Below are 12,426 nucleotides of genomic sequence, written 5' to 3'. Positions count from 1 at the left end.
GACGGATAGTGTAAATACACGCTGACATGGCTGTGGCGTGACGTGATGCCGGTTCAGTTTGCTCTTCAAAGCTAAGAGTCCTCTTTATTCCAGATATCAAACGCAAATTTTTATCGCGTATACAAAACTATAAAATATCCGCAGCACCTACGAAGGGGATCTCACCTATGACCTTAGTTGTTTTTGCGCATTAAATCAAAACGATGGGAGTCTGTCTCTACTAGCGGTATACTGATATTCAAAATGTATAGGACGTATTACGGACAAACCTACGCCATTCCGAGATTACGTAAATACGATAGCAATTAATGTTGACACCACAAGATTAATTCTGCGCATGTGAAAACTCGCTCCAGAGATATTTCTACTCTATGCTAGCAAAAAATAATCTCGGTGGCGTAACGTGTCGAATATTGAAAACCACTGTTCAAAAAATATGCTTTATACGGGTATGAAGTATGTATGACACGTCGAATAGAGCTTACATCACTTTTCTCGAATACCAAAAACGAGCTAGAAACTTTATACATGTCATTTGGGATCGGTTTAAAACGTGATGGGAATTGCTGTTGTCGTGAATCCTGGCGCATGTAAACTGTTTTCTAAGCGAACCTTGCCGCAGAGGACTTTGAAGTCGGATACCTCGCAAGAGACCATTGCTCCCTGCATCACACGGAGCTACACACCTTAAATGGGCCAAACAACACAGCAACTAGATGGTAGTTGACTGGAGATGTGTAGTATGATCCACCGAATCGTGACTTTGACTCTTTTGAACTGGAGCAAGGTGTCTGGTTTACCGACGGCCGAATGAGATGTTTAATCGGAAGTGTGTGGATGTTATAGCTCATGCTAGAGGAGGCTCTGTAAGGTTTTAAGGGTGTTCCTCATACAGTAATTTGGGAACACATTCATTTAATCGCCAAAATGTACTGGGACGTTTATTTCAACGTTCTTTTTCTGCTTTTTTCTGCATCTTTATGATGAGTAAACCGTGGACACTCCAAGATGGGGTCAGCCGTGTTGACAGACGGCGCACATACATTCCTGGTTTGACGAACACTCAGGCAACCTACCGCGCCTAGAAAGGCCCGCTAAAGCAGCCAACCTTAATCCCACAGAGAAATGTGTGAGGCTACGGAATACAATGCGTAACAATAGACACCTCAACAATTTGGTAGTGCTACAGGATGTCCACTCAGGTGACAAAAGTCATAGGATAGCGATATTCGCATCTACAGACGGCGGTAGCGTCGCTTATACGAGGTATAAAAGGACAGTGCGTTGGAGGAGCTGTCGTTTGTACCCAGGTGATTGATGTGGGAAGGTGTCCATCACGTACGATTGTGACCCCACGAAGGGAATTAACAGACTTTGAATGTGGAATGGTAGCTGGAGCTAGGCGCATGGGGCATTCCATTTCGGAAATCGTTAGGGAATTCAAGTGTCAAGAGTATGCCGAGAGTGCCAAAATTCAGGCATTATATTTCACCACGGACATCGTAGTGGCCGATGGCCTTCACTTAACGACCGATAGCAGCGGTGTTTGCGTAAATTTGTCGGTGCTAACAGACATGCAACTCTGCGTGAAATAATTGCAGAATTCGATGTGGGACGTACGACGAACGTATTCGTTAGGACAGCGCGGCGGAATTTGGCGTCAGTGCGCTGTGGCCTCGGATGACCGAAGCCCGTGTGTTTGCTAGCAGCACTACGTCGCGTGCAGCAGCCCTCTCCAGGGCTCGTGACCAGATCTGTTGGACCGCAGACGACTGGAAAATCGTCTCGTCAGACGAGTCCCGATTTCCGTTAGTAAGAGCTGACGGTAGGATTCGAGTGTGGAGCAGACGCCACGAAGCCATGGATCAAAGTCGTCATCAAGGCACCGTGTAAGCTGGTGGAGGCTTCCGTAATGGTGTGAGCTGTGTTTACGTGGAATGGACGGGGTCCTCTGGTCCATCTCAGTCGATCACTGACTGTAAATGGTTATGTTCGGTTACATGGAGACCATCTGCAGCAAGCAACGATGGAATATTTATGGATGATTAATGCGCCATTTGACTGGGCAACAATTGATCGAGATTGGTTCGAGCAACATTCTAAACAATTCGAACGAATGATTTGGTGGCAGAGATCGGCTGACATGAATCCCGTCGAACATTTGAGGGGCATAAGCGAGAGGTCAGTTAGTGCACAGAATCCTGCGCCGCCAATATTTTTGCTGTTATGTGCGGCTATAGAGGCAGCATGGTTCAGTATTTCTGCAGGGACGTCCAGCGATTTGTTGAGTCGATGCTACGACGAGTTGCTGAACTACGCCGGGCAATAAGAGGTCCGACACGATATTAGGGGGTATCCCACGACTTCTATCACCTCCTCACCTCAGTGTAATCACCAATGACTGGATAAAGCTGAAGAAACTTGTGAGGTCTATTCCTTAATGACAGAGGTACTGTTACGCGGTATTACCCTTGGTGATCTTAATTTTTTATTCAAATGTGCTTATGAAATATGGATGAAAGAAGAGTTAATGAATTTTTAAAAAAGTGGTATGTGCCACCTCAGGCCATATAAACTGATCGTGACAGATTTCCACTTCTGCGCAAGTCATCTTCAGATTATTTGAGTAACTTGTCAACGTGCAGAACAGGCCGAATAAGGTGCTGCGGCTAGCCTGTGAAAAATGTCGCTCTCGCGAAACCCTGTTGGGTAAATCTAGGGAACGAATGTATCTACATCTACATCTACATCCACACTCCGCAAGCCACCTAACATTGTGTGGCGGAGGGTACCTCTATCGGTTCTCCTTGTAAGTAGGCTGTTTAGGTTTTTTTATTGGTAACGCCACCTCTGTATGAAAATCACTGGCTGTGCTGTGTGCAGTCTGTGGCTGCTTTGCATTGTTGTAATACTCGCCATTGTAGTGTTAGGCGGCTGGCTGTGAACAGCGCGTAGCGTTGCGCAGTTGGAGGTGAGCCGCCAGCAGTGGTGGATGTGGGGAGAGAGATGGCGGAGTTTTAGAATTTGTCATGAACTGCTATATATATATATATATATATATATGATGATATCAAGCTAAATACATTGTTTGTTCTCTATTAATATCTTTCATTTGCTAACTATCCCTATCAGTAGTTAGTGCCTTCCATAGTTTGAATCTTTTATTTAGCTGGCAGTAGTGGCGCCTGCTGTATTGCAGTAGTGGGAGTAACCAAGATTTTTGTGAGGTAAGTGATTTGTGAAAAGTACAGGTTAATGTTAGTCAGGGCCATTCTCTTGTAGAGATTATTGAAAGTTGCGTTGCGCTAAAAATATTGTGTGTCAGTTTAAGCACAGTCTCGTGTATAAATGTAAAAAGGGGACGTTTCATATGTCGACCCTTAGCCTAGGATACCTCACTGGAATCTTCTGATTTTTTTTCTTGTAGTTTGTGTAATTAGTGTAGTTTTTGTTTATTGCCAGCGCGTAATTATAGAGAGAATTTCCATTGTAGTTGTAGTTTTTCATTGTTGTACAGTAAAACAGTTGTGGCATGCATGTAGATTTGCACCAAGTATTTCGCAGCTGCAATTAACTAGATATTATTTTCAGTGCTATGTTAATGTGTTCCCCTATTTTTGCTCTTCAAATTGTGTTTTTCTGTGTTGTCGTGTGAAATATTGTGACAATAATGGCCTGTGAAAAACGTAACACTAGGCTCCAAAGTAAATTGAGAAATGACAGCGAAGACGAAAGCAGTGTGTTAGCGCCACCGTGTAATGAATTAACTAATATTCAAAGTAGTAATTTGGTAACTGTGCATAGGGAAATGGAGCGGGTGGCAAACAATGGCGTGCACAGTGAAACAATTAGTGAAGAGGGAAACATTATCGATCGATCGGTCGGCAACAGCTCGCCTCAGGAATCGGGTATGACAGGACACAATTTTTCAAATATTGTAGACTCAGGTTTTGGGTCCTCACCGTTTTCTCAAATGAGTCAAGACACATTTTCTGCTTGTCAAAATGTGAATGTTGACGGTGAAAATGCACTGCAAAAAAGCATAGAGAAACAGATTCCAGACACTAATACATTATTATTGCAATTAATGCAACAAATGGGACAAAATCTTCGAAAGTTAGACACAGTGGAACAAAATCAGAGACAAACACAGCAAAAGCTTGAAAAATTAGACACAGTGGAACAAAATCAGAGACAAACACAGCAAAAGCTTCAAAAATTAGACACAATGGAACAACACCAGAGACAAACACAGCAACAGTTAGACGCAATGGAACAAAAGCTTCAAAAGTTAGACTCAGTGGAAAATAAGCTTGAACAAACACGTGAAGATTTAACTACCGAGTTACATAACATTGAATCGAAATGTCAAAAAGTCTGTAATGATGTAAAAACACAAATTTGTGAGCATTTTCAACCTATTTTTTCGCGGCATGAAAATGCATTACAGAATCACGAAGCAGCCATAAAAGAACTGCAAATTATTGTTCATGAAAATCATGAGACCTTGCAAGCTAAAATTGACTCAGTTGCATCTACCGATTCGGTTACGCAACTTGCAAAAACCCAGGAAAACTTAAAGGACACAGTAGAAAGACACATGGAGGAAATTAGTACATTATCAGAGAAAGTAGTTGAACTTTCGGATCAGCTAAATAATTCATCTACGAAGGTAGATGATAATCTGAATGACACAAAACCGGTAGTCTTTAATGACACAGAAGAGAGCGAACAAATTAGGAAACTGAAACAAAATCTGAATCAAATTAATACGCAACACCAAGTAGAAATCCGGGAAGTACAAGATCAGCTGACACAGGCAATACAAGAATTACGTATTTCAGAGGACATTCGCGCTCCAACACGGGAAGAGGGACATAGAAATACGGAACAACCACAAAATAATAACACAGGACACTTCGGAAATTATGAAAGAAATTGGCAAGGCGCATTGGATTTTGAGATGGAACCGCCGACACGACGTAACAATGACCGATATGCGACTCGCCGACACGATGATTTTGACTATAAGCTGTTCATTACTAACGTAAATTCAAAACATTTAAGAATTCTGCCAACGACATTCATCCAAAAGCGTGGCTTCATCAATTCTCTCATTGTTTTCCTCCCAACTGGTCATTAGAGCACAGGTTAGAATTTATGTGTGGCTACTTGGAGAATGAACCAGCTGTAAGAATGCGATCGGTCATTCACGATTGTCACAGTGAAGGAGATTTTTATCATGCCTTCCTCTCAGCATATTGGTCTCAAGCCACACAAGACCGAGTAAAACATAGCATCATGATGATGAAACACTTTGAACAATCAGAATTTTTCAGTCTTGTCAAATATTTTGAAGACATGTTGCATAAGAATCAGTATCTTTCAAACCCATACAGCCCCTCAGAACTCATCCGCATTTGCTTACTCAAATTGCCTGAACATTTACGACATATTATTTTAGCAGGACGTTGCAAAGACGACATTGAAGCTTTTCAGGGACTGTTACAAGAACTAGAAATTGACACAGAGAGTCGCGGGATGCGAAAACAGGAAAACAATCACTACAGGTCACATCCGTCACAATTCCGTGACGACAGAAATAATAACTGGACACGACAAGGCTATTCTTACAACGTAAATCGTGAACAAAACAGACACCACCCATATGACAACCACTGGCAGAGTAATAATAGTTACAGAGAAAGATCGCATTTCCGTAGCAATGAGTATGACAGAGATTACCATAGAAACAGACAATATGGGTACCAAAACAATTATTATCAAGGGAGGCAGAATAACTTCAGACGCAACAGTTCGGCGCACAGTTACGATTCAGGGAGAAATTCTCCACCACGTGACGGACAAGGAAGAAACTATGAAATCTACCGACATGACGACAGACGAGATAATCATAACGACAGACCTGAATTTCATCAGAACTGGCGGGATTCAAACAGAGCAGGGCACTTTCGACAACGTGAATTTGTAGAAGTTAGGTGTCCTAATCCCAATAACGACGCGCGCCAACAAAGAGACAGACAATGACTCGCACAAGCAGGCAGCCGCGTGCGCCCGCTGGCTCCGAGAAAAATAACATAAGATGCTAGCCTTGAGAAAAATTTTAGCATTCTTTACCGATGTATACAACATGATAATTGTTTTGAAGTTGAAACTCTGCGTACTAGGAAGAGTAAAGTATTGCACCACATTCCACATATAAAACCGTTTATTTTAACTTAGTCTTTGGTATAAAACTTTTCACTTCACATTTCTAGTATGCTTTGACAGACTTAAGAAACTGTTAACATGCAACAATGTTTGAAGTTAAATATCCAGTCTAGAACCTAGGGAACATTTTTAAACAGAAATTACGATTGCATTGTTATAGTGAACAGACGACACAGTGTTGTATTTGTACATTCTTGCTTGTTAGTTGCACGATTACGTAACGACTATAAGGCTCACATACTTAGAACATTTACCAGTACTACTAATGAGATTTTAATTTTGGTTTATTTGAAAATACATTCTGAAATTAAAGTGCTTTCTGTGACATACCAGACGACACGGTTTTATCACGACGCTACTAATGAGTGACAATTTACAATGTTGCTTTTGCAGTGTTTCTGTTTTATTTCTGCACAGTTTTTCTGTATTATTCTGGAAAGTAAAACATGTTTTAGTAGTAACTTTTGTGGTATAGCTACAATGAGACAGCCTTTTTCGTGGCACAACAATACGTTACTGTACAGTACTTTCTTCATCACGCCAATAAGCATAATAACTACGATATCTATACGCAAAGCATTTCACTTTTGTTTATCATGAGGTAAGTACATTGACGTCTGATGAACTTAGCTTTCGGAGGACGATAACTACGAGACTTCCATAGAATTATCTTACAGCAAGACGCACATGTAGCGCTACAGGACACGCATTTGAGTGATTAATTTTGTACTTAAACCATTTATTTTTCAAGATTTTTGAAGTACAATGATACAAAGTTTTCCGTGATATATTTCATTCCATTGCTGTAATCTGTAACACCTGAGGGTATAATTACATTAATCCTCAGGGGGGTACACGCTTACTTTGTGTACCATGTGTTTGGCACGCACAAGGAGCCCTAGCTAATATGGTATTTGCTGACACAACTTTACACATCGGTACCATATTTCTCTAACACATAATTACACAACTATCTGATTATTTGACAGAGATAAACATTTTTTTTACTACATCAGTGACACATGTTTTCGCAATTACACAGTTGGGTAACTTCACACTTATGAAATTGTATTTTGTCTGTACTTTGTGAACTGTTCATATTTTTGCGGCCCCATTGTGATATTATGAGAGCTTTGAATGATATATTTGGTATGGGATCATAATATTTAAAGTACGTTTGAGGTAGATGACACTATTGAAATGAGCAGAGAATTTTTTTAGGTTTTGAAATTATTGCAGAAAGCTACGACGATTTTGAGATTTGGCTGAGGTTTTATGATGTTATGATGACGATGTGTATTACGCTGTTGCGGTATGTTTATAATAAATAAGCTGATGCTATATGAGGAATTTGATTATGCTATGTAGTTATTATGATCAAATATTGAAGACGTGTCGACGAATATGTATATGTGTAATAAGGTAAGGAATAATGAGTAGTGGCTAGGGACTCTGATTTGTGGAAAAGGATGTTGGAAACCGAGAAATCGTACTTTAAAGTTATGAAATGTATGTAAATGGGTGAATGTATCACAATGCCGACGAAAATTTTTTTGGACACTGTTATATTTATAGGATTTTGTTTCTACAGATTTGTAACCCAAATTCTTGACCTGTGAAATATTTTTATATGAGACTGTCACTGTAGCAGAAACTGGTGTCGTAAATATTTCGGTAAGAAAGTTCAGTGACCACCTGCACGTAATGCGTCGTGGGCACCCAGCTGAGCGGCCAGGTGTGCCAGACGCCTGGAGAAAAAGCCATTATTGCGAGCCCTTTTCAGCGGCACAGGTAGAAAAAAAAGGGAGGTCATTATCCTCGCTATTGACATTCCTTTGTAGAAAGCATCGTAAATACGACACGCTAATAATAACTTGGAAACATTCTTACATCTGCACACCTGATTAGGACAAGTGTCTATCTACGAGAATTGAGAGAATTTCTACTAACTTATGAAATGCCTCATGACTACTGAATGATTATTTTATGCTTTACTTTGTACATAGTTGCTTATTTCATTTGATATCTGGTTTCCAGCTGTCTTGCAGCATTGGTTTCATAAAATAAAATTAAATGCATTTGCTAATGTGAACACTTTCTGTCAACAGATCTATTAAATAATAATTTTGTGATCCACATTTTTCAAAAAAGGAGCACTTGGAAAGGAAAGAACAATAAGGAGGGTCTAGTAACAGTAAATGCATACATAATATTCTTTTCAAGTACATGGTAATATTTTTTTTACAATAAGTTGTTGTGGTGCACCACTTTAATTACTTAGACATTAAGATGTGATTATACATTTCCCTTATCTGCATTGTTATCTTTAGTGTACTATTTTTTTTTGCTTGAGCTATGTCATGTTTAGGTATTTCATTTTCTGCTGCTGTTTGCCAGGCATAGTGTTGCTGAATTTGAATTTGTGTTATTCTGCTAAGCCAGATTTATTTTTCTTGTTTGCTGCGCATTGCCTCATATTAGTTGTAATGTGAATTGCTTGGTAATTTAGATTTACTGTAGCTTGCTTTGCAAATTTCCATGTTTTTTTTGTCACTGCTGTTTGTGTTAATTGTTTTGTGCTGCTGCATTGCATCGTCCCTTAGTTTAATATCTGAGCTCAGTAGATTTAAGTTAGCTTAAGAGGGGGTAGACTATATAAGAACCTAACTATGGAGAATAGGGAAAGAATGCTTTGAAAGTTATATGAAAACGATTTGGGCCTAAATGAGTATTGTACAATGAGCCATATTTATTTTGAAAGAAATATGGTTAGAATACAGAAAAGAGGTACAGATAGGACTTTTTGGGAATAATGATGAACGAAGGGAGATCTCCAAGAACAAAAAAGGTTTTGTTCGCAAAATACTGCAGTACCAAAAGTTACACTGAAAACGAACCCTGTCCTTTCCATTGTGTTATCCCCCTATGTGTTTGTGTACCCTTGTGTATTTGTTTTCTTCCTGTCTCTGTGTAGTTTCATAGAATTTTTTTTCTAATACTATTCACTATGATGAGGAATACTGTTATCCTCAAATATAATTGGTTTTAATAATATGTTATTTAACTTGTAAATATGCTTAGACATTATTTATTCTGTTTTGTTTTAATGCTCATGTGTGAAGTTGATGTTTCGAAAGTTATTCTGAACTTTTATGTATCTACTTATCTCATCATTCCTGTAACATTGATGTATATGTTTATTTCTATTCTGTTGTAAAGCCTGTACTACAAATGTTATCTGTATTGTTATGTTCTTGAATGATGTATTTTGTACCTTGTTATTGTGTTCTTATGTTATAAAATTGTACTTGTCACCAGTTCATCATATTATTAACTTGTAAGTTATATTTCACTGCACACGTTTCTGTTGGTCATAGTATATGGACAATATGTGAGAAGTAGGGACTGTTAGTGTTTGCACGTGTGTTAATAATTCAGCAAGGGACTGGATAACAGCATTGCTGGTTCTAAGGACAATTCCAAAAACTTTGTGAGTGCACAAGTGGTGGTTATGGACTTGCTATATTATCCGCAAGACTCTTCAATGGTGATTGTGCACCTGCACAGACACAACAGATGGCTGCTGGCCATCTCTACAAGGACTACAGTGTGTCTACGTCTTTGATGATCCATCAGTACCATTATCTCTACAAGGACTGCATTGGGTCTGCACCTCTGGTGGCCCACCAGTACCGTAATCTCTACAAGGACTACAGTGGGTCTGCATCTTTGCTGACTCACCAGTACCATTATTTCTACATGGACTACAGTGGGTCTGCATCTTTGATGGCCCACCAATACCGTAATCTCTACCAGGACTGCAGTGGGTCTGCTCTGTGATGACCTACCAAACGATATTCTTCAAAACTTCGATTGACTTCGCTGTGGGTTTGCTCTGTTGTGGCCCATTACCTGTCAGCATGTCAAGAGTCAGCACTGTCTTTCCGTTGGAAGGACAACGCTACTTCTTCAAGACTGCATGGAAATCCACTACCTCCGTGTGCATTTTCTTTTACTGCTCAGACTTTGAGAAAAACACTGATATTTTACTGTGATGAACGATCAGGACTGTCTTTATGGACTGTGAGAAAATTTTAGCTTTTGACCAACATTGTATCAATAAGTGTGTGCATTTGATTTCTTTGTTATTGTAATTATGAAAAATTTTTTCACATCTGTATTGGGCACTGCCCAAGCCAATTTGTAAAATTTTTTGTGGGGAGCATGGGGGCTATGTAAGTAGGCTGTTTAGGTTTTTTTATTGGTAACGCCACCTCTGTATGAAAATCACTGGCTGTGCTGTGTGCAGTCTGTGGCTGCTTTGCATTGTTGTAATACTCGCCATTGTAGTGTTAGGCAGCTGGCTGTGAACAGCGCGTAGCGTTGCGCAGTTGGAGGTGAGCCGCCAGCAGTGGTGGATGTGGGGAGAGAGATGGCGGAGTTTTGGAATTTGTCATGAACTGCTATATATATATATATATATATATATATATATATATATATATATATATATATATATATATATATATATATGATGATATCAAGGTAAATACATTGTTTGTTCTCTATTAATATCTTTCATTTGCTAACTATCCCTATCAGTAGTTAGTGCCTTCCATAGTTTGAATCTTTTATTTAGCTGGCAGTAGTGGCGCCTGCTGTATTGCAGTAGTGGGAGTAACCAAGATTTTTGTGAGGTAAGTGATTTGTGAAAAGTACAGGTTAATGTTAGTCAGGGCCATTCTCTTGTAGAGATTATTGAAAGTCAGATTGCGTTGCGCTAAAAATATTGTGTGTCAGTTTAAGCACAGTCTCGTGTATAATTGTTAAAAAGGGGACGTTTCATCCTTTCTATTCCAATCTCGTATCGTTCGTGGAAAGAAAGATTGTCGGTATGCCTCTGTGTGTGCTCTAATCTCTCTGATTTTATCCCCATGGTCTCTTCGCGAGATATACGTAGGAGGGAGCAATATACTGCTTGACTCCTCGATGAAGGTACGTTCTCGAAACTTCAACAAAAGCCCGTACCGAGCTACTGGGCGTCTCTCCTGCAGAGTCTTCCACTGGAGTTTCGCGGTTACTAAATGATCCTGTACCGAAGCGCGCTGCTCTCCGTTGGATCTTCTCTATCTCTTCTATCAACCCTATCTGGTACGGATCCCACACTGTTGAGCAGTATTCAAGCAGTGGGCGAACAAGTGTACTGTAACCTACTTCCTTTGTTTTCGGATTGCATTTCCTTAGGATTCTTCCAATGAATCTGTCTGGCATCTGCTTTACCGACGATCAACTTTATATGATCATTCCATTTTAAATCACTCCTAATGCCTACTCCCAGATAATTTACGGACTTAACTGCTTCCAGTTGCTGACTTGCTATATTGTAGCTAAATGATAAATGATCTTCCTTTCTATGTATTCGCAGTACATTACACTTGTCTACATTGAGATTAAATTGCCGCTCCCTGCACCAAGCGTCAATTCGTTGCAGAACCTCCTGCATTTCAGAACAATTTTCCATTGTTACACCCTCTCGATATACCACAGCATCATCCGCAAAAAGCCTCAGTGAACTTCCGATGTTTTCCACAAGGTCATTTATATACATTGTGAATAGCAACGGTCCTACGACACTCCCCTGTGGCACACCTGAAATTACTCTTACTTCTGAAGACTTTTCTCCATTGAGAATGACATGCTGCGTTCCGTTATCTAGGAACTCTTCAATCCAATCACACAGTTGGTCTGGTAGTCCAGATGCTCTTACTTTGTTCATTAGACGACTGTGGGGAACTGTATCGAACGCCCGCGGAAGTCAAGAAACACGGCATCTACCCGGGATCCCGTGTCTATGGCCCTTTGAGTCTCGTGGACGAATAGCGCAAGCTGGGTTTCACACGATCGTTTTTTTCGAAACCCGTGCTGATACCTACAGAGTAGACTTCTAGTCTCCAACGGAGACGGTGCGATAGCCTTCTTACCTCCCTCACATTTACATAAAATTCACATATAATTGAAATAACACTCAGCAAAGACGTAGCACACAATCACTAGCACCACGAATAGCACAATTAAAACCGGCGTTCACAATGTGGGACGACGACACTGAACACGTTGCGCTTATGTAACATACACGGTGAAGTGGAAGGAAGTCAAGGATTCCTGGTCAGATGAGTGTCGGGTAATATCAACAGC

This window comes from Schistocerca nitens, chromosome 8, assembly GCF_023898315.1.
Source record: "Schistocerca nitens isolate TAMUIC-IGC-003100 chromosome 8, iqSchNite1.1, whole genome shotgun sequence".
Taxonomy (NCBI): Eukaryota; Metazoa; Arthropoda; class Insecta; order Orthoptera; family Acrididae; genus Schistocerca; species Schistocerca nitens.
Note: the sequence above shows the minus strand (reverse complement) of the source record.